This window comes from Uranotaenia lowii, chromosome 2, assembly GCF_029784155.1.
Source record: "Uranotaenia lowii strain MFRU-FL chromosome 2, ASM2978415v1, whole genome shotgun sequence".
NCBI classification, from domain to species: domain Eukaryota; kingdom Metazoa; phylum Arthropoda; class Insecta; order Diptera; family Culicidae; genus Uranotaenia; species Uranotaenia lowii.
Window position 1 is genome coordinate 198,783,288 of NC_073692.1, and position 22,511 is coordinate 198,805,798.

General features: G+C 35.2%; 1 protein-coding gene across 1 annotated transcript in view; it reads right to left on the reverse strand.

The window, feature by feature from the left end:
* LOC129742248 (myosin-G heavy chain) overlaps positions 1 to 21,279 on the reverse strand; it is a 513,355-nt gene extending 492,076 nt beyond the window's left edge. Inside the window, exon 1 of the mRNA XM_055734123.1 lies at positions 21,060 to 21,279. The gene's annotated coding sequence lies outside the window, so the exon portion shown is untranslated. The remainder of the gene's footprint in view (positions 1 to 21,059) is intronic.
* Between the last annotated feature and the right edge of the window lie 1,232 nt (positions 21,280 to 22,511).

The window sequence follows — 22,511 nt, forward strand, 5'->3', positions numbered from 1 at the left end:
TTTACAAAATTGACAAAATTGACAAAATTGACAAAATTGACAAAATTGACAAAATTGACAAAATTGACAAAATTGAAAAAATTGACAAAACTGACAAAAATGAAAAAAATGACAAAACTGACAAAATTGACAAAATTGACAAAATTGACAAAATTGACAAAATTGACAAAATTGACAAAATTGACAAAATTGACAAAATTTACAAAATTTACAAAATTCACAAAATTGACAAAATTGACAAAATTGACAAAATTGACAAAATTGACAAAATTGACAAAATTGACAAAATTGGCAAAATTGACAAAATTGACAAAATTGACAAAATTGACAAAATTAACAAAATTGATAAAATTGACAAAATTGACAAAATTGACAAAATTGACAAAATTGACAAAATTGACAAAATTGACAAAATTGACAAAATTGACAAAATTGACAAAATTGACAAAATTGACAAAATTGACAAAATTGACAAAATTGACAAAATTGACAAAATTGACAAAATTGACAAAATTGACAAAATTGACAAAATTGACAAAATTGACAAAATTGACAAAATTGACAAAATTGACAAAATTGACAAAATTGACAAAATTGACAAAATTGACAAAATTGACAAAATTGACAAAATTGACAAAATTGACAAAATTGACAAAATTGACAAAATTGACAAAATTGACAAAATTGACAAAATTGACAAAATTGACAAAATTGACAAAATTGACAAAATTGACAAAATTGACAAAATTGAAAAAATTGAAAAAATTGACAAAATTGACAAAATTGACAAAATTGACAAAATTGACAAAATTGACAAAATTGACAAAATTGACAAAATTGACAAAATTGACTAAATTGACAAAAAAATTGACAAAATTGACAAATTGACAAAATTGACGAAATTGACAAAATTGACAAAATTGACAAAATTGACAAAATTGACAAAATTGACAAAATTGACAAAATTGACAAAATTGAAAAAATTTACAAAATTGACAAAATTGACAAAATTGACAAAATTGACAAAATTGACAAAATTGACAAAATTGACAAAATTGACAAAATTTACAAAATTTACAAAATTGACAAAATTGACAAAATTGGCAAAATTGACAAAATTGACAAAATTGACAAAATTGACAAAATTGACAAAATTGACAAAATTGACAAAATTGACAAAATTGACAAAATTGACAAAATTGACAAAATTGACAAAATTGACAAAATTGACAAAATTGACAAAATTGACAAAATTGACAAATTTGACAAAATTGACAAAATTGACAAAATTGACAAAATTGACAAAATTGACAAAATTGACAAAATTGACAAAATTGACAAAATTGACAAAGTTGACAAAATTGACAAAACTGACAAAATTGACAGAATTGACAAAATTGACCAAATTAACAAAAATGACAAAATTGACAAAATTGACAAAATTGACAAAATTGACAAAATTGACAAAATTGACAAAATTGACAAAATTGACAAAATTGACAAAATTGACAAAATTGACAAAATTGACAAAATTGACAAAATTGACAAAATTGACAAAACTATTGACAAAATTGTTGAAACTGAAAAAAAGTCCAAATTAACAAAATTGACAAAATAACAAAAAAAAAAATAAAAAAAAATAAAATGCAAAATTGACAAAAATAACGCAAACAACAATAACGATAAACATTACAAAATTGACTAATCTCGCGAAAATGACAAAACCTACAAAATTGACAAAATTGGCAAATTGACAAAATTGATAAAAATTACAAAACTGAATATACAAATTGACAAAATTGATAAAATTGGCAAAATTGAACAAATTGACAAAATTGACAAAAAAAAATAACAAAACATATTGAAAAAATTTATTAAACTGAGAAAAATTTCCCAATAAACAAAATTGACAAAATTGCCAAAAAATGACAAAAATGCAAAATTGACAAAAATTGCATAAACGACAAAAATAACGAAACAAACCCAAATGACGAAAACAACAAAAAAAACACAAATGACGATAATGAAAAAAATGCCAATAAGTACAAAAATGACAAAATCGACGAAATTCACAAAATTGACGAAATTGACAAAATAAACTAAATTGAAAAAAATGACAAAATTGACAAAGTTGACAGAACTGATAATATTGAAAGTTGTCAAAATTTTCTAATTATCTGTAATTAATTTGATCGATTACTGTACCCTACGTTGCCGTGTTGTGTTTTACTCTAGCAGTTGTAATTTTACTCAATTATTTTTTTCAATATATTCGTTTCCTTCACTTGAGAGGTTCAATTTTTTTAAACACATGGTTACACATTGTATTCTTAATTTTTTAACTTCTTCCATTTAAAAGTTACCATATGCTATGACTCCAAAAAGAGTATATTTTATCCTATTAACAATTTAGAATCTTATTTCATTAAATACATTTTGGAATTACTGCGTTCGCTGCTTATAAATCTATGATTTGTTTATTATTTTGAGTCATATGTATCCAAATAAAATTGACAGGGAACAATCCACTGTTAAGTGTAATAAATCAGGTTTTTGTTTCGAAAAGTCATGACAATCATAGATACAGTACCGTTCATAATTGTATAGAAATTGAAAGCACGCGCACTTCCACTTCGACTTTGAATTTCCATAAATTTTTACTCTGATGATATTTTCTGTTCAAATTTTTTGCGTTACACTATTACACTATTATATCACAAACTTTATTACACTATTATATCACAAACTTTGAGCTTTCTGGAGTTTGTGTGGTCTGAGATACAGTAATTCTACGGAAATCGGACTTTTTGGACTTTTCTCACTCAAACTGCAATATCTCAGAAACTACGCTACATTTTTTATTGAAATTTTGCAGAGTGATTGTTGAAATATGAAGCATGCCATTTGCCAGACATTTTTTTTCTGATTGGTGGATGGAAACGATATTGTTCTCATGAATCGTCCAAAATTCTATAGAAATCGCATTTCAAGGTTCATACCTGAAATATTGCACCTCGCGTAACTTTTGATCTCATCAATAGAACTGTTCGAAAATTTCAGACATGCTAGCTTCATATTTCAACAACCACTGTGCAAAATTTCAATAAAAAATGTAGCGTAGTTTCTGAGATATTGCAGTTTGAATAAGAAAAGTCCAAAAAGTCCGATTTTCGTAGAACTACTGTATCTAAGACCACACAAACTCCAGACAGCTCAAATTTTGTGATATAATAGTGTAATAGTTTATCTATCTAATGCAAAAAATTTGATCAAAAAATATCATCAGAGTAAAAAGTTATGGAAATTCAAATTCGAAGTGACAGTCCGCGTGCTTTCAATTTCTATACAATTATGAACGGTACTGTAGATTGAAACATTTTAGGAATGGATAATGACAATTCACAACAATGACATAAGATTTTCATGAATTCGCTTTAGAAATCCTATCCTAAAAAATTACATAAATTAAGAATCAAAACTGTAAATTAAATTCTTCGGGAAATTTCCTTAAAAATCCTATAAATTATGTATATTTCATATTTTGCTGAACATCCCAATGGAAAAATTTTATACGGATCTTAAATAAAACAAAACATTTTGTACCGTTGGTAAATAACAACGAGAGCTACGAAGACAAATATAAATTGTATAAAGCTTCGAAAAATATGCGCTGAAAAGATAAATTTATATCAATAATTGTCGATAACGGTTTTACCAAAAAAAATGTTTTTCTAACAATTAATTTCATTAGAGGCTTTCGAATCTAGGTACCAAGTTTTTATAAACCGTGAAAGTCATTCATAAATTTGCACTTTTCATATTAAAAGCAAAGAAATTCATGCCTCTTTTTAGAAGAACTTGTGATTGCAAAGAAGTACAAATCTTTCAAAAAATTGAATAATTTTAAAATAACTATAAAACTTATTAAGATTGATTGATTACGGATGGTATGTCAACTTGATAAAAAACAGGTTTTAATTTCTCTTTAAAGATTTCAAACTAACAACACATGCATTTGAATTATATTCTCTTTTTTGTTGTTTTAAATGAAAATTTTTTTGTTACAAAAGCTTGATGTTTTATTAAAATATCTTTACTGTTATTGTAACTATCCCTAAGCTTCTACAAATTATTAATCAATGACCCACTTACCAGAGAAAAGATTAAGCGAATTAGACAGCGATTAGCCAATACTAGGAAATATTTCTTATAAATAAATTTGAATCAGTGGCATTTTGCGCCGAAAAAAATTGAAATTAGAATTGGCCCGTTAGTTCAAAAGGTTGCTCACCCTGGGCCTAAGCCATTTTAACATTTTTTTTCTTAAATACAGTCCCCCCACAATCATGGGCCACATACAATTTATTAGTCACTGGTCATTTGAACTGCCGATATCTACTGAACTAAAATAATTTTTTTCATACTACTATTTTAAGTTTATCGATAATATCATCAAAATGCATTAAAAATATAATGTGTGCGCTTCATCACAGAAAAATTGCTGTTTGAATGGTTTTTGTCATACGTAAATAATAATCTGTTGAACTATCGCAAAAATTTCCAATGTTATAATGTTAACATCTTAAACCGTTAAGCCCCTCATGTGGGTATTTGAAAAACTCCAACAACATAAATAAGTCTCAAATAAGCAAAAAGGACAAGTTAACGTTTTCCAAATGAAACTGAGCGAATAAAATACGAAATTTCCAAATTATTTGCAAAATAACATTGACCCATACCTAATTGTTACAACATCTACCAAATTTCACACAATCATGGGTCACTTTATTCTAGTAAAGCAAAACATTTCTTGGTTGCTATAGCTCAATCCAAATGCCCCTTGAATTTATACTATCAAAGAATGCCCCTGAATGTTTTCCAGAAACGCGATGATTTCCATGTTGATATTTGGGTGTTGCCATGGACTTCTTTGTGACTAATAATTGTGAGCAATTTGACTAATAACTGTTACGGGCTACAATTATGACCCATAATTGTGATTTCAAAAACGCTGATTGTTTCGGTAAATTATGTTATTTTTTAACAAAACTGAAAATAAATACAAATTTGAACTCAAAGAGGAAATTGAATGACTGAATTTCATGCGAAGCTTGATATTTGGTCAACTAACACCCGAATTAACAAGCATTTTGTGGTGAAAGGATACGTTAAGTGACTTATGATTGTGGAGGGACTGTACATTAAATTTGATAAAAAATGTTTATTTCGTCAGAAATCTTAGAGTAAAAGCGAAAATTGAAAAATAATCTATAAATCCAAACAATTCCAATAAAGAAGCGCTACGAAAAGAATTCGAATGTTCTATTTGGCAACACTGATCACTAAGAACTTCCATTTCGCAAACTGTTGACAGTACCACAATCATTTGCAAATAAATGAAAAATGTTGAAACAAAAAGATAGTTATTTTAAAATTTAGGAGATTTGGTGAATATCCTGAAATGTAGATAACCAACTTCTATCGATAGTGAAAAATGTTTCTCAATAATTTCAAACTTTTACAGTAAAAATCAGTCAAGTTTGTCTTATAAAGTGCCTATCTTTTAAGTCTTGGATTTAAAAATTGCTTACTGAATTTTTGAGGTATTGGAAAATAAAGTAATGTTTTGCAATACTTCGACCTAAAAATTTAAAAATACTATATAGATAAGGTTTTGTATGCAATGGAGTGTAAAAATCTTAATTTTTTTCCCTGGATTCTGAGAATTCTCGGGAAAAGGATCGTCAGATTTTCCGATTCCCGGGAACGCTTAAATGGCCAGGGCATGGACACTCCAATTTCAAATAAATAATAATAATATTAATTTGTTTTTAAATTCGGAATTTTGAGCTCTGAAAACATGATAGATTTTTCATAAGAAAATCATAGATTCTACCTTATATTCTTTCCAGGACCCAATATGTCAAATGAAAAGAACAAAACCTTCAGAGCTTGAAGTTTTAAACTTAAAAACCCTAGAAAGAAAATTTATAAACTTTATTTTTATTATAGAAAATCATATTTTTTTAAGATCATTTTTTTTTTTAACATAAAAATGTTCTAAAAACGATTCGAAGTAGCAACATTAAAGCTAAATTTCAAAGCCCAATGTTAACTTAATTTATATTTGCTTTGTGCTTTCAACTTTTGCTACGGAACCTGGAATTCCTTATTATTATTTCTATTTCACCAACAGCTACTTTGTCAATATAATTGAACATGATAAATATATAATTTTATTGTTTTGAACTTCAAAAATGAACTTTTTCAATTAAAATACTAGGTAAATTTTATTTTTTAAGAAAGGTTTTATCAATCATCAACTATTGAATAAATTCTCCTTAATTCCAAAAGGATATTATTTTTTTATTGAAAATTCACATTTCAAATCGTGATTAAATTTTATTTTTTCAAAGTCAAAATTCAACAGCGAAATTTGGCAATCAACTCTTCAATTGGAACTAAAAAAAAGAGTTTTGGTATTGTTATTATTTTTAGCAAAATTTGAATATCGACAACACATAATTTCGATAGAACCCGTTATTTATTATTCATCCATCATATTGGCTGATTTCCACGGAACAAAAGTTCATCAGTCGTTTACATCCACTAAACCAATGCTATCTGGCGAAGAGAAAATCAATGTGTAATGTCACTTCATTCAAGCGTAATCCTCGATAAGCCTCGATATTGACAGGCCGGTTTTCTTTGGCTTTCTTCAACTGGAGACAATCCGATATTGTGGTTCGACAGCATCCAATAATAATCTTCGACAGTCTACGAAACGAATCTCCCAAGCCATTTCTTTTCTCTACCCCCCAGCCCAATATCTAACCAAGGTTGGTTGATCCATTGGGTCTTCGCCAACAGGGCAAATCAAGCTTATGGCCTTTGATCTCCCCACTACGACTTTCCTCGCCTTCGGAAACTTTTCCAAGCTTCCAGTTTCTCCAGACCAGATCAGCCCATGATGAGATAAGAGAAGGAGAAAAAAAAAAGCAAACAGGTCATGACGGATCAGACACAATCATCAAATCTGTCATACGATTTAATAAGAATTGACAGTAAACATGTCCCATCAGCTGAAAGTGGACCTGGACGTTCGGAGAATTCCAAAACAGGCTGCGAGCGATCAACTCGCACGAAACTGAATTGTAGTCGTTCTGCGAAGAAACGTGTTAGAGGCCCAGCCAGAACGGGGTTGAATTACTTATTAACGTGCGAGCGTTTCGGTTTGGTGTAGGATTGGGCACACACATTATTTTTTTTCGGTGATTCTAGGTAACTCGTAGTAATTATTTATTCTCTTTCATTAACAAAACCAGACTAAACGGAACTGAAAGATCGTATCTCCTGATCTGTTGACATTGTAGACCAGTTTTTATCTCTCTATTGCTGGCATATATATGGTTAATCAATAACGTTAAAGAATCACATCATCGTAAACAAACTAAGTCGAAGGTGGGCAACCGCGGCTTTTTGGGCTGCGGCTAACTCAAAATTTGAAAATTTTCCAAAATGAACTAAACATTAAGATAACAATAGCGGAACACGCTTAGAATCATGACCCTCCGAATCACAAGAAAACTGCTCAAATATCACGAGATTCGTTACAAAACATAAGATTTTCTTGCCAATATAACAAATGTTGCCATGTAAATTTATTCTATTTTATTTATCTTCAGTGTTGTCGAATACAACTATTATTTTATTTTATTATATTTTTTTTAATAATTTTTTATTTATTTTCTGCATATTCTTCATCTCATCTTAACATTCCTTCTCACCTCTATTCTCAATTGAAACTTTTTACGCATCGACTTTTGTTTGTTTTTTCTAAAACAAAATTTTATTTACCAAATATCCTTATTCCGTATTCCACATCTTTATTCTCCATCCCACCAAATTTATTTAAATTCTGCATATCCTCCATCTCATCTATATATTCCTTCTCAACTCTACACAGAATTTTTTTTTAGCTATTACGTGTCACTGAAACTGCAACCTTAAAATAAATCAACCTGTAATTAACAAAACTACAAAACCTGTTATTATAAATTGTTTTCCTTGCAAGTTAACGAAGATTCATTTATTATTACAGCAAATGGCCTGTAAAAAAATGAACTCTGAAAATTAAATGTCACGTAATTTGTTTTTCGACCTGTAAAATAACGGTAAATGTCCTGCTCCTTTTTGTTACAGGACATTTGCCTTATTTTACAGGAAATAATTTTTGCTGTGTGTTATCAATAGAAACTTTTATTCACAGACTTTTGTTTTTCTAGAATACAGACTTTTCTTTTTCTAAAAAAATTATATTCCATATATCCCTCATCTCAATTTTACATTTCATACTCAGCAAAACTTTTAAATCTTAAAACTTCATTTATTTTCTGCATATTTTTCATTCAATCCGAAAATATTCTTCACAAAAGCCTTCCCAATCTGTGCTTTTCCTGTCGTTTTTCTTGTCACTCTGTCTTTATTAACGAGAGCTGGAATAGTTCGATAGTATTCTTAGAAACAGCCTTCCCAACCAGAAGGCCAATTCAAAACTAACAATTAGCAGCAGTAGCCTTAAAAATCCAAATCAAAACAAACAATCAGCTGCATCAGCCTTAAAAGTCTGTACTTCCTAAGTCAAATCCGTTTTTTCATTTTTGGTAGAACTTTAATCTGTAAGGTTTATCTCCACAGGAAGGCCAAATCGAAGCAAACAATCAGCAGAAGCAGCCTTAAAATTTTGCGCTTCCAAAGCCAATACCGTCTTTTTCCACTGGAAGGCTAAATCAACACAAACAATCAACAAAAGCAGCCTTAAAAATCTGCACTTTCTAAGAAAATTCGGTGTTTATCCACCGAAAGGCCAATTAAAAGCAAACAATCAGCAAAAACAGCCTTCAAAATCCGCACTTTCTAAGCCAATTCCGTCTTTTTTCCACCGGAAGGCCAAATCAAAGCAAACAGTTAGCAGCAGCAGCAAATCTGCCTTTTCTAAACCAATTCCGTCTTTTTCACCGGGAGGTCAAATCAAAGTAAACAATCAGCAGAAGCTGCCTGACAATTTGCGCTTCCGAATCCATTCCGTCTTTTTTCACCGGAAAGCCAGACCAAAACAAACAAACAGCAGTAACAGAAATCTACACTTCCAAAGCCATTTCGTCTGTTTCCGGAAGGCTAAATCAAAGCAAACAATCAGCAGAAGCTGCCTTAAAAATCTGCGCAGTGGCCTAATCAGAAACAAATTTTGTTCTTAGCAGCAGCTTTTAAAATCTGTGCTAACTGTGCCAATCCGTCTTTCTTCCGGAGGCAAAATCAAAAACAATGTTGTTCGTAGCAGCAGCCTCAAAAATCTGTGCTTTCTGTGCAAATCCGTCTATCTACCAGAGCCCGAATCAGAAATATTTTTTCGTACCAGAAGCCTTGACAATCTGGTTCTCTGTCCTTATTCTACCAACCACGTCATTGTCATGATTTTACGATTCATATGAATCCTTTTCAGAGATTCACTCAGACACTTCTGTCACTCACAAGAATATATCAATGACTGACTTTGTTTTGCCTACACGCTCATTTTTTATTAACCATTTGTCGTTTAAAAGTAACCGTTTTATGGTTTTGGCAGTGCAACTGCCAATATGGTTATTTTTCAACGATTTTTTCCAGTGCCATTTGAACCAATGTTGAAGTTCTCTTGTACGAACCAAAAATGGTTTAAATTTTAATCATAAGAGACACGAAAAAAACTTAGTGTATTTTCTTTTGTCGCCATTTTTCAGCTTCCGAGCGTTTTTATTTCAATTGTGCTGGTTTGATTGGTTTGATACAGAATATTAATTAATAATTTGGAAGAAATGGAAGAAATACGACGCGGGGATCCGGAGACTCACGCCCTGCTTGAAGGTAAAGTTCTAAATAAGTGAAAATTTCCCCCCTAGCAATCTTAGTCCGGAGAAAGCGGTCGAGGTCGGCCATATTTTTATAGATATATTGAATAAAAATGATAAAACCAGAAATGTAAGTTTAATTTATCTATGGTTTAATGTTCTTAATACAACTAAACATAACTTTTTTATTGATAGTTAAGTTTTGCTACGGGGATATTTAGGAACGAAATTGTTATTGGGATGTATTTTACATTGATATTGTTGACAATAGCAATAATTTTTAAATATTTTTTCAACTAACTTTCAGCTCATAAATTCAACAACCTGACGCTTATGCTGCTTAACGAAGAACGCCTAACAAAAATAGGCTTAAAAGAAGGTCCGATTCTCTTTGTTTTGGATATCATTGAAAAGACAAGAAACGCGATTTCACCTACATTGAGAATTGAAGACGCTGAGAACATTTCCCCGATTAGGATCAAGCTTCAACGAAATTCCAGATTTGCCCAAAACGTTCTCTATAAAAAAACTGGATAAACTGGACCACAAAGAATTATGCCATATGGTTCGAATACTCTGCGATGATTGGAAGAATCGAGTTTTCCTACAAAAGTAAGTCAATATTGAAGTTTATTTTATTTATACTCTGACACCGAATTAACATTTCATAAACACCTCTATCTTGATTAAAATAGTTGCAAATAAACAAATCATGTCTATAACTACTTTATTTTTCACGATTACAGTTACCCAACAACGGCGTAGCAACAGGAAATGGCCCAACAAATTTTGAATGCATTCCCTTATCTAAGGAATACACCTGGGAAAGATTCAACTACACTTTTTTCAAAAAAAAGTGGCAAAGGTGCAGGCCATCATCATTCAGGGATCATCCACAATTTTTTCCGCAACCTTTGCCATCATGTTCCGGCCGAGTCCAGAAAATTTACAAGATCGCCCAAACCAGGAACACTATCAGAGGAAATAGCCAATTATGCAACCAATCTTAGTCTCATTGAAGGAACGGCTGAAAATTTTTCCTATATCAAGGAGGATATGGCTAAGTGTTTGCCTTTGCTCAACAATTTGATACTTCTAAAAAAAACTCCTAAATCGATTTCGGAAACATTACCACACTTACTCGCTTACGGAGGACAAATAGTAAGTAAAATATCGAAATATTGCTAAGAAAAGCATTAAAAACATTATCTGTTATTTAACACTACAAGGTTATACAAACTGCCACAAAAACTCGATTTTTTAATTTTTCTGACTTCATTTCATTATTTTATCTTAATAGATTGTCGAAATGTTCGCTGAGATGAAACCTGGCCAAAACAAACATGCAAATCTCAACAACGTTTGTTCGAAAGGTTTGCTGTTCAAACCTACTACTTTCAGCCGGGTCGAAGATGGCAAGTATAGATTTAATTTTTAACCTTTAGTTATGAATTTATATAATGAAAAAAACAGAAACAAAATACCATGAGTCATTTTTTTCAATCTGTAGATGAGATTTTGCAAAAAATTAACTGTAAATTATCCACACATCGAGATTTTTATATTTATGCTAGATTAATTATAGCCAATATTTTTCATAGGTAATTTACGAGGAATACTCCGCTTATGGCTTTCGTTGAATTCTCAAGAAATGAGGAGAACACTAAAAGATGGTGACATGGAACAAGCATTGGCTTATGACCTGATTCAATGGGTTGGAGTAAGTTCTAAATATTTTCAATTTTTGAATGACTAATCGTTATATATTTTTCAATTTTAGGAAGAGCAGAGTACTTTAAATGAAGTACTCGGAGGCTACGAGGCAGCCTACATACGATCAGGAAAATACCCGCCATCAAAAATCCTCTGCCGAGCAATGCCCTTTGCATTCGGGAACTACGTGATTTACACATATGGAATCACCATAAATGTCGAGGGTGATTTCCTCACTTCACTTGATGTGTTTGCGAAATCGTTCGTTGTCTTCGGATGCAAACCACCAACAATTTTAAAGAAGCTGTTAGAATTTTTGTACATACATTGTTACATGATACAAAAGTCAACTCATCGTGCAATTGTGAAAACTTATACGGATGTTTTCATCGAAAGTAATGAGGTCGCAAGCAAAAAATCTCGCATAAACCATTCACAAAAAGCAATGGTACTATTATAAATGATTATATTACCTTAAGATATGATATGATACATGATTCTTTTTTTTATAACATTTAAGTCATAGTAATTTTCCATTAATGGCATTATCATTAATCATTATAAATCAATCAATAATTATAAATCGTTAATAAATATTTTTTCTAAAAACCTAATAGTTGTAAGGGTTTCTTTTTTTACATCTGAATTCCTTGAATTTTTGACTAAAATATTTCGAGCAACCATTTATTCGATTCTCCTCTGTTTTGCTTTGCGGTTTAAAAATAACCATTTTCAAACTTCCCTGCATTGATTCCTTGTGGTTCAAAAGTAACCACATTCTTACTTCTCAAGAGAAGGTAAAAAATGACTTCTATGGGAGAAGGTAAAAAATGACTTAACCCGGAAAAGAGATGAAATGGTTACTTTTGAACCGAATTTGGTTTATACAGATCGAGCGTGTAGTGTTGCCAAAATAACAAATGTTGCCATACAAATTCATTTTATTTTCTTTATCTTCAGTGCTGCCGAATACAACTATTAGTTTGATTTTTTTTTAATAAATTGGATTTACTTTCTGCATATTTTTCATCTCATCTCTACAAGGTGTACAAAGATCTTGTACAAAAGTTTTTTTTTTACATTTTCACAATATTTGTCGTGTTTAGTTCGTTTTTGGCTTCTCAGACAAATTTAATCGCTATGTACAAAGTAAATTTTATCAAAGTATTATTAAATTACCAGTTCAAGTCTCAAGTGCATTGATAACAACGTCCAGATGCTGATTTCCAATGATTTGAAGACGCTGCCAAAGTTCATTCGTGTTAGGAAAATGTGGTAGAAATTTTGACACTTATAGTACATTTTGAAAATTTTACCATGTGGAAAAATTTTCAAGATCTGCAACCGTCAAATTTTTTTCGCTTGCTGTGATTCAAGTAAAGATGGATTTCTATCCTTTTTAGAGCAAATTCACTGGTGTTGGGAAAAAGTGGTAGAAATATCGACACTTACGGCACATTTGGAAAATTTTGCCATGCAAAAACATTTTCAAGATCTGTGGCCTTCTAGTTTTTTTACAACACGTGTTGTATTTTCGCATGCTGTGATGCAAAAATAGCAATATTTCTATCACATACGGCTGAAATAGAAACAGTGTTGTTAAAAAAATACAACGCCCCAATATCTTGAAAACATTTTTGCATGGTCAAATTTTGAAAATGTCAAAATTTCTACCACTTTTTCCCAACACCAGTGAACTTGCTCTTAGTGAACCTGTATATAAGAGAAGCGACGTCTGATCCCTCTTAAAATAAAATATTTGGCAACATCGCCGAAAGCTTGGACGAAAAAATCCTCAGCACTGTTTTCTGGCTCAATGTTCAAGCTCTAAAGTGAACGCTCAGTAAATCTAACAATACAACATTCAATTTGATGCCCGAAGGATCGCGATAAACGGTTTGCTTGACTTACATTTAGTAAACAATCAGATAGTTTCCTAACTAGGAACACGATCTACCAAAGCAGTGAAAAAAATTGCAGCTTATTATAAATTCATATGACGAGCTTTAAAATTATCTGTTTAAACTACAACAATAATCACAATACTCTCCTCGGTAGAGTTTTCAATCAGAAACCTCTACGACAAAAGCTCGGATCGATTGAAATCGATTTTGACAGTTCTTTTGTATGGATTGAAGTTTTGTGTTTCAGACATCGCTTCTCTTACATGTAGGTTCTCTATCACATATGGATGAAAGAGAAACAGTGTTGTAAAATTTTACGACCCAAGATTTAGAAAACGTTTTTGCAAATTTTTTAAAATGTGCTACAAGTTTCAAAATTACTATCACTTTTTTCCCAACAGGAGTGAACTTACTTTAAGATTTGTGTTTAAAAAATTAAATTACATCACTTTAAAACTTGCATCAAAATTCTCGTATTTTTCAAAACGGATTAAAAAAGAATAATTGAAAACTTTTTTTTTTCAAATGTCATAATAACTTCCTGATCTGAATTTAACATTCATCCGTTTTGTCAAAGAAGTATAAATATTTTTTAAATGAATTTCACTCACTTTCAAAAACAAACATCAAATTTTAATAAAAACAAAAGCTGATAGAAAAAAAACTTATTACTTATATGGACTCGGCGATCACAAAATAGTCAAAATTGCTGATCTGAGATACAAGAGAATATCTCATTCATAAAAAGTTGAACCAGAGTAAAGAACATGAAGCAAATGAGCTTAACTCGTATTTAAAACTTGTTCATCTTGAAGGAAAAAACGTTTAGCATTTTTACACTATGAGACCTAAACACTAGTCTGACGATGTAAAAATCCATTTCTCGTTGAAACTCAATACTGAAATCATTTTTGAGAAAAAAAAATCATTCTAAGCTAAGCTTGCCAGATTGCTCGGTTTTATCCGAAGTTGCCAGCATATTTGAGTTAGAAAATTTAGAAAAGGTCCAGATGAATTCACTTTCTTTTTTTCTTGACTTTTGTTGAATATTTCGATGGTTTTGACCAAATTAACCCAGATATTGCCGGTGTTGGGTTGAAAATTTTGAAATCAAATGCCCAGATTTTTCCTGGTTTTTTAATAAAATTGCCCGGATTTGATCGGTCTGGATTAGGATTGGTCCATCTTGGATCGATTTTTGCAAGATCGATCTTTTGAACTTAAATTTCCGATTTTTTAAGAACGATTCATTAACCTTGGAAAAATCGATTAAATCGGTTTATTTTCGATCCGATCTTTCGATCTTTTGATGTATTTTTTTTTTCTATTTATTCCGGAGATTATGCTGAAGCTTTGTGCAGAATATTTATACCAGCAGCATCTTAATTCATTGTTGGTGATTCGGTGCCAATATCATCGAGACCGACTTAAAAAAAAAAAACTTTAACCCTATACTTTTGAGGAAAAACAAAACTTTCGTGAAATCCTCAAGTAATCGAAAGTTCCATAGGAAGCTTACTCAGCCTTGAATTAAGCATCAATATTCTGCAGCATTTTATTCAGCTCAACGTTTAACTTCTCATCGAAGCCTTCGAGTTTTATAGTCGAAACTCGGTAGAAGGCTGTTCAGCATTTATATGAGTCCATAATAAAACGTATTTTTTTATCTACATTTGAATTATTGCATTCCCCAAATTAATATTTGCTATCAACTTTTGATCACCGCCGGTTGTTGTTAACATTTTGGGTTGATACTTTTCGGTGAATTTCAAATCAAATGAAGTATCAACCCAAAAAGATAGGAAATTATTATTTCAATATTGCCTCTAATCTTAACGAAAATTAAAATTAAAAAGTTTGAATGCTTGCAGAATTGAACTTTAGCTTTTCAGATAATAACGGAACACATTTCCTTTGTACCATTATCTGTGGCTGAATTGATAGTATTAAAAAAAACCAACGTAAATAAAAATCCGTAGCCTTTTCCACATAAGTCAATATTCACCAAGTGAACTAACTTAAAAGGGTTGAATTGTTTCAATCAATCAAGTTACAATATTTTGGCTTATTCCTATCTCAGGCGTTCATAATTTGAACTTTAAAGCATGTCGTATGGAAAAATGCATATATTTATTCAGTTTTTGATATGTCATATACGCTCAGCGTAAGTCATGAAAAGTTAAACATTTTGATGTTGAGTTTGGATTTTTTTTATCACCCATACATTCGATATTCATATGTTCAAGCTTTCCTGCCTTGTTCACTATTTCTTCAGCATAAAGCACCCCTCAGGCAGTACTTCTCGTAAAAATTTGAAAGATCGATCTTACATAGATCGATCCTTTTGCTTCGATTTTTTAAGTGGATCGATCCTAAAACCATTCAGCTGAATCGATCTTGGGCATCGATCTTTTCCAAAAGATCGAACAATCCGAATACGTCTGGGAAAAATTCTGGAAACCTTATTCTAAGACAAATATCAAGACAGATTTACAATTTTCTTAGCTAATTTTGAGCCATTTATTCAATGTTGATTGGCAAAATGTCCACAGGACTGGAGACGGTAACCAGTTTCGATATTTAAAATTTGAGATATCTTGCCTCGAAAGGATGGCAGCCTCTGATCTAAATATGGACTCAAAATATTCTATTTAACAGAGTTGTTACTTTAAATATGTAACTTATATTAATTTAAAAAAAAACTTTCATAAGAAAAAAAAATCTCGCTACATTCCCAATCAATTTGAATTTGCATTTAAATAAACGACAATACATTTGCGAACTTCCGACCACAGATCTTATCTAGCTCTAGCTTGAACCACATCCCATTATAATTTATTGATGGTGCGACCTATAATTTGGTGCCGATTTTCGTCGTCCATGAGAGGGGAGAGCCGATCGATTGCCATAAGCTACAAACGATCAACCTTCAAAATGGCCCCGTTTACTTAATGGCAAGGTTAAGTCTGGGCCCAGGCCATTGCATTGACTTTACCTTTTTGACTGACTGACTGCTTGTTGGAGAAGGATGGAAGCCTTCCAGTTCGGTTGGGAATTCGTGATATGTTGGTTGAGCTGAGTTGCAAGTGCCCACTTCACCCCAAACCGCATAATTGCATTGCTCGGCGATGCAGCCGAGAGAAAATGAAGGACGATAGCAAACACAACTAATGGAAACAGCTTGGGATATTGGAGGAATGGAATGGAAAATCATTGGAACAGGCGCGACCTTACCCCTCCTCTCACTTCTCACGTCGCTTGACGTGAGGAAAAGCTTCATTCCACCAAGAAAGAGAAGGAGAGTTACTCTTTTCGGTCTCGCGCGGATGGTGATTTATGTTTTTGCTTAAATACGGCACACGATGGGGTACGAATTTGTTCAACAACCGCTCATAGCGATGCGCGGCTGGCTGCCGGTTTCTGTTTCTTCCGATTCTTCATTGCTAAGGTGAGCCTCCCTTCGGATCAAGTTCGGTTAATAGGTAGGTATGGTTTTTAAAACACACGACACGGCTGTTGTATTGCATATAATGACAATGTGAACTGACTAGCAACCAGGCATCCAGTGCAAGTGGTCGGTATCACTGCTGATGATGATTGGGGGGAGGGGGCTGTTGCACACAATTGCCGGTTCGTGTTGAACTAAAGAGCTGCCTGGGACTTATAACTAGATAGAGTGAAGAGGATTCATCTGTGCCGCGTGCAGCGAGATTTATGATGGGAAAATCGTAAACGGCATGGATTTTCGATTCATAGCTTTCCGACTGTTCCGAAGTCTGAATCAGGAAGGTAAGGAAGGGGGATGCAACCGGAATTCATTTGGAAAAATTTGGGTTTGGAGTAACGAAATGTTGCTGCGTTTTGACAAAGCTGAATTATGAAAAGCGTTTCTCTTTTCAGGGGTCTCATTTGTAAATGTAATCAGTTGAAGGCGGTATAATTTGAAATAAAACAAAAAAGAGGCAACAGTCTTAGATTAGTTTAAATTGTTTTCAAAAAACGTGACGTAATAAGGTGTGTTGTAAAAGGTGTTTAGGAAATAGGCTAAGATTCGAGATAAATAAATTCTAAGTTTGGAAAAAATTACGTATGTATTAATTCTTTACGCCGAAGGTTTTAAAAGCTCAAGCTTTTTGGGCAGAAGATTTTCGGGCTGAGGTTCTTCAGGCCGATGGTCTTCAGGCAAAGAATCTCAAGATCGAGGGCCTTGAGGCCAAAGGTATTCAGGCCGAAAGTGTTTAAGCCGAGGATCTTCAAGCCGAGGGTCTGCAGACCACGGCCGAGGGTCTTCAGACTCAAGTGGAGCGTCTTCAGGTCGAGGGTCTTCAGGCCGAGGGTCTTCAAGCCGAGGGTCTTCAGGCCGAGGGTCTTCAGGCCGAGGGCCTTCAGGCCGACAGTCTTCAGATCGAGGGTCTTCAGGCCGAGGGTCTTCAGGCCGAGAGTCTTCAGGCCAAGGGTCTCCAGGCCGAGGGTCTTCAGCCCAAGGGTCTTCAGACCGAGGGTCTGCAGGCCGAGGGTCTTCAGGTCAAGAGTCTTCAGCCTAAGGGTTTTTGGGCCGAGGGTCTTCAGGCCGAGGGTCTTCAGGCCGAGGGTCTTTAGGCCGAGGGTCCTTAGGCCGGCAGTCTTCAGATCGAGGGTCTTCAGGCCGAGGGTCTTCAGGCTGAGGGTCTTCAGGCCGGGGGTCTCCAGGCCGAGGGTCTTCAGCCCAAGGGTCTTCAGACCGAGGGTCTTCAGACCGAGAGTCTTCAGGCCAAGGGTCTTCAAGCCGAGGGTCTCAGGCCGAGGGTCTTCAGGCCGAGAGTCTGCAAGCCGAGGGTCTTCAGGCCGAGGGTCTTCTGGCTGAGGGTCTTCTGGCTGAGGGTCTTCAGGTCGAGGGTCTTTAGGCCGAGGGTCTTCAGGTCGAGGGTCTTCAGGCCGAGGGTCTTCAGGCCGAGGGTCTTCAGGCCGAGGGTCTTCAGGCCGAGGGTCTTCAGGCCGAGGGTCTTCAGGCCGAGGGTCTTCAGACCGATGGCCTACAGGCCGAGGGTCTTCAGGCTGAGGGTCTTCAGGTCGAGGGTCTTCAGGTCGAGGGTCTTCAGGCCGAGGGTCTTCAGGCCGAGGGTCTTCAGGCCGAGGGTCTTCAGGCCGAGGGTCTTCAGGCCGAGGGTCTTCAGACCGATGGCCTACAGGCCGAGGGTCTTAGGGCCTAGGGTCTTCAGGCCGAGGGTCTTCAGGCTGAGGGTCTTCAGGTCGAGGGTCTTCAGACCGAGGGTCTTCAGGCCAAGGGTCTTCAGGCCAAGGGTCTTCAAACCAAGGGTCTTCAAGCCAAAGGTCCTCAGGCTAAGGATCTTCAAGGCGAGTGTATTCAGACCGAGGGTCTTCAGGCCAAGGGTCCTCAGCCTAAGGGTCTTTGGGTCGAGGGTCTTCAAGTCGAGGGTCTTCAGGCCGAGGGTCTTCAGGCCGAGGGTCTTCAGGCCAAGGGTCTTCAGGCCGAGGGTCTTCAGGCCGAGGGTCTTCAGGCCGAGGGTCTTCAGGCCGAAGATCTTCAAGGCGAGTGTATTCAGACCAGGGCTCGGAATCGTCGAAAGGAAAGAATGATTTTGAAATTTCCCTTTATTCGTCAAAATTCAGCTAGTATTCCGACCTAGGGTCTTCAGGCCAAGGGCCTTTAGGCCGAGGGTCTTTAGGCCGAGGATCTTTAGGCCGAGAGTTTTCAGGCCGAGGTTCTTCAGGCCGAGGGTCTTCAGGCCAAGGGTCCAAATGCTAAGGGTCTTCAGACCGAGGGTCTTCAGGCCGAGGGTCATCTGGCCGAGAGTCTTCAGGTGGAGGGTCTTCAGGCCGAGGGTCTTCAGGCCAAGGTTCTTCAGGCTAAGGGTCTTCAGGCCAAAGGTCTTCAGGCCGTAGGTCTTCAGGCCGAGGGTCTTCAGGCCGAGGATCTTCAGGCTGAGGGTCTTTAGGCCGAAGATCTTCAAGGCGAGTGTATTCAGACCAGGGCTCGGCATCGTCGAAAGGAAAGAATGATATTGAAATTTCCCTTTATTCGTCAAAATTCAGCTAGTATTCAGACCTACGGTCTTCAGGCCGAGGGTCTTTATGCCGAGGATCTTTAGGCCGAGGGTCTTTAGGCCGAGGGTCTTGAGGCCGAGGGTCTTTAGGCCGAGGGTCTTTAGGCCGAGGGTCTTTAGGCCGAGGGTCTTTAGGCCGAGAGTCTTCAGTCCGAGGGTTTTCAGGCCGAGGATCTTCAAGGCGAGGGTCTTCAGGCTGAGGGTCTTCAGGCTGAGGGTCTTCAGGCCGAGGGTTTTCAGACCGAGGGTCTTCAGACCTCAGAGCCTTCAAGCTAAAGGGCAAAGGGTTTTTAGGAAAAAAAATCTCAGACAGAAGACATTCAGAGCTTCAGATCGAGAGTCCTTATGCCGAGAGTCTTTAGGCCAAAGGTCTCCAGGCTTAGTGTCTTCAAGAAGAAAGTCTTCAAGGCAAATGTCTTCAAGCCGAGAGTCTTCAAATCCAGGGTCTTCAGGCTGAGTTTTTCAGACTCTATTTCTTCGAGAAGCGGATCTTTATGTCTAGGTTTCCAGGCCGAGAGTGAATCGGCCGAGGAACTTTAGATTAAAGGTCTGCAGATTGAGGGTCTTCAGAGCCGAAAGCCTATCGGCCGCGAATTTCAGGCCTTGGGTCTTTACGTCTTGGGAATCTACAACGCACTACACTTCTTATTTCATGATAGTTCCTCCTATAAAAAAAAGAAAAATGATGGAGCTTTCGCCGAAATCTTACAACTCCTATGTTTTCGTCTGCTAACTCTAGATACTTCTCTTAGTTTATAAGATTTAGCTGCAATTGTAAGCACATTGTATCACTTTTGAGGAACTAGTTTTAAGCTTTCTTCATGACCATTTGTTTATCACGAAAAATTTTTACTTTGAAGAACTTAATTTTTCTGCAGAAAAAGCCGGACACCTTTGTTGTTTCTCACTGTACCATATTGATTCATCGAATTATCCTTCATTATATTTTTAACAATAATCCACAATGAGGTAACTCACGAAGGATTCGAACGTTCCCAGCGCTCAAAATCCTTCTCACCGAATGCCTCACTCACATTACCCCATCGCGAGCCACAACTGCTTATGGTATGTTATCTACCCGACCATCTTTAATCCCAGTTTCCAGAAGGCACCTTGAAAATCACCAATCACTCAACTTCGCCCAAAAACAAGCCTTTTAATTTTCGACTCGGATCGTGCTCCCTTCAAATCTGCGTTCGTCGTCGTTCACTCTTTTGCTTCATTTTTGCTGCTGCAATCTCTGTACGTCACGGTAAAGCAGCAAACCTTTCAGAAATGATATCCTTGCACTTTTTCCGCCGATTTTCGCTTCTTACCACACGGCGTGACTTGCCCTCACGCAGTGCATCTTGATCAGTCGCACACTTGGTGGGAAAATATGTACATACGAATGCTCCCCCGCGAGTATGCATTCCGTAATACTGGAGCGCACTTTAAATTTTTTAAATTCCTCACTTTTCTGTTATGGTAATACACCATTTTCATACATCATTTGGCTCAAATATGCTCACCTTCAAACATTAAGAAAACAATTATCCAGTACAAAAAGCTTGTTTACAATTGATACACTGTTTCAACGCCTTCTCTAGGACCTTCACGTTTAATCCATTTCCACAAGTCTAATCAGAGCGAGTTTTCCTTAGACACGAAATCACTTAGTAAAAAAGAACGAAGTTCACGATCGTAAGCGAAATCCTGAAAAACCGACAACGAGATCCACTCCCGCACCGAGCAACGTCCAGCGACTAACTGAACCGGTGAAGTGCTAGAAAAAGTTCCACGGTACCGCGAGGGAGAGATTCACGGTTTACCTTTTATTTCTCCTGAATGAGATGGCCAGTCAGCCAATGTCGGTTTTGATCATCATATGAGAGAACATCTGGGATTAGTCGAGCAGTTCGCCGGTGCTCTTCTCAAAAAAACTCACTGGTCAAAGTCTCAAAATCGAAAGAAGAGCATGGCACCTGATAACATCGCGGAAAGGTTGTTTATTTTGAATTTACTCTGATGGATGATAACAGTTGAGAGCTTTATAAGAAGTACACAAGTTCAAATCATTACCTATACTGCTTTTTCTTAAGTCATTTTTATGTATGAATTAGGTACCTATTCAAATTCTTTCAATTTAAAAAAAACAGGCTCCGATCGAACGTTTTTGAATGATTTTTAAAGCTTTATGAAATTGATATGTAGTTAGAATAACAAGGAAATACAAAAGTTCCAGTTCTCCTCCAACCTCATAAACTGAAACTAACAATATAAAAAACTAGTAATTAATCTCTTACTCTTCCTTTCTGTTAATTAAAATTAGTCTATAACAAAATATTGACATGAACAAAACACAAACAAGAACAAAATGTGATATATAAAAAAATTTTAGCTACCCCTGAAAATCAATTCTTGACGAATCAGTACATGTATACGTTCTCCGCGAAGTTTGATTGAATTTAAGGTTGAACTCACGAAATTTGTTAGGAAAAAAAGACTGGATGTACAATTTGCTTACATTTGAACCCAATTTTATAAATCACAATTATGTTTTTGAAACTGATAAAAATCCGGCTCGAAGGACCAAATGTTGAGTAAAGCCCTTGATGTTCCGAAATGATGGTATCGGTTTTTGGGTAGAATGAAAAAACTCTCTTGCTCAACTCTCTCAACTGATAACAATAATTACAAATTTCAATCACAAACTTCTGCCAAATCACACTCTGACTTTGACTCAGAGTTTTTCGGGTGTTTTCCCAATTGAAATTACTTGAAACAAAGCCTAAAACCTGTTAAATTGTAAGATATTTTCTAATTATTCGATTAACTTTTTCAATCTTTTCAACATGTTTATTGCTAAACATGCAGCGTTTCTTGTCTTATTGTTTGAATTATTAGAATTTCACAAAATTTTGTTTCCCAAGCTTAATGTCTAAAATGTTTTGCAATCTCACCCGGTTGGACCACCAACAGGG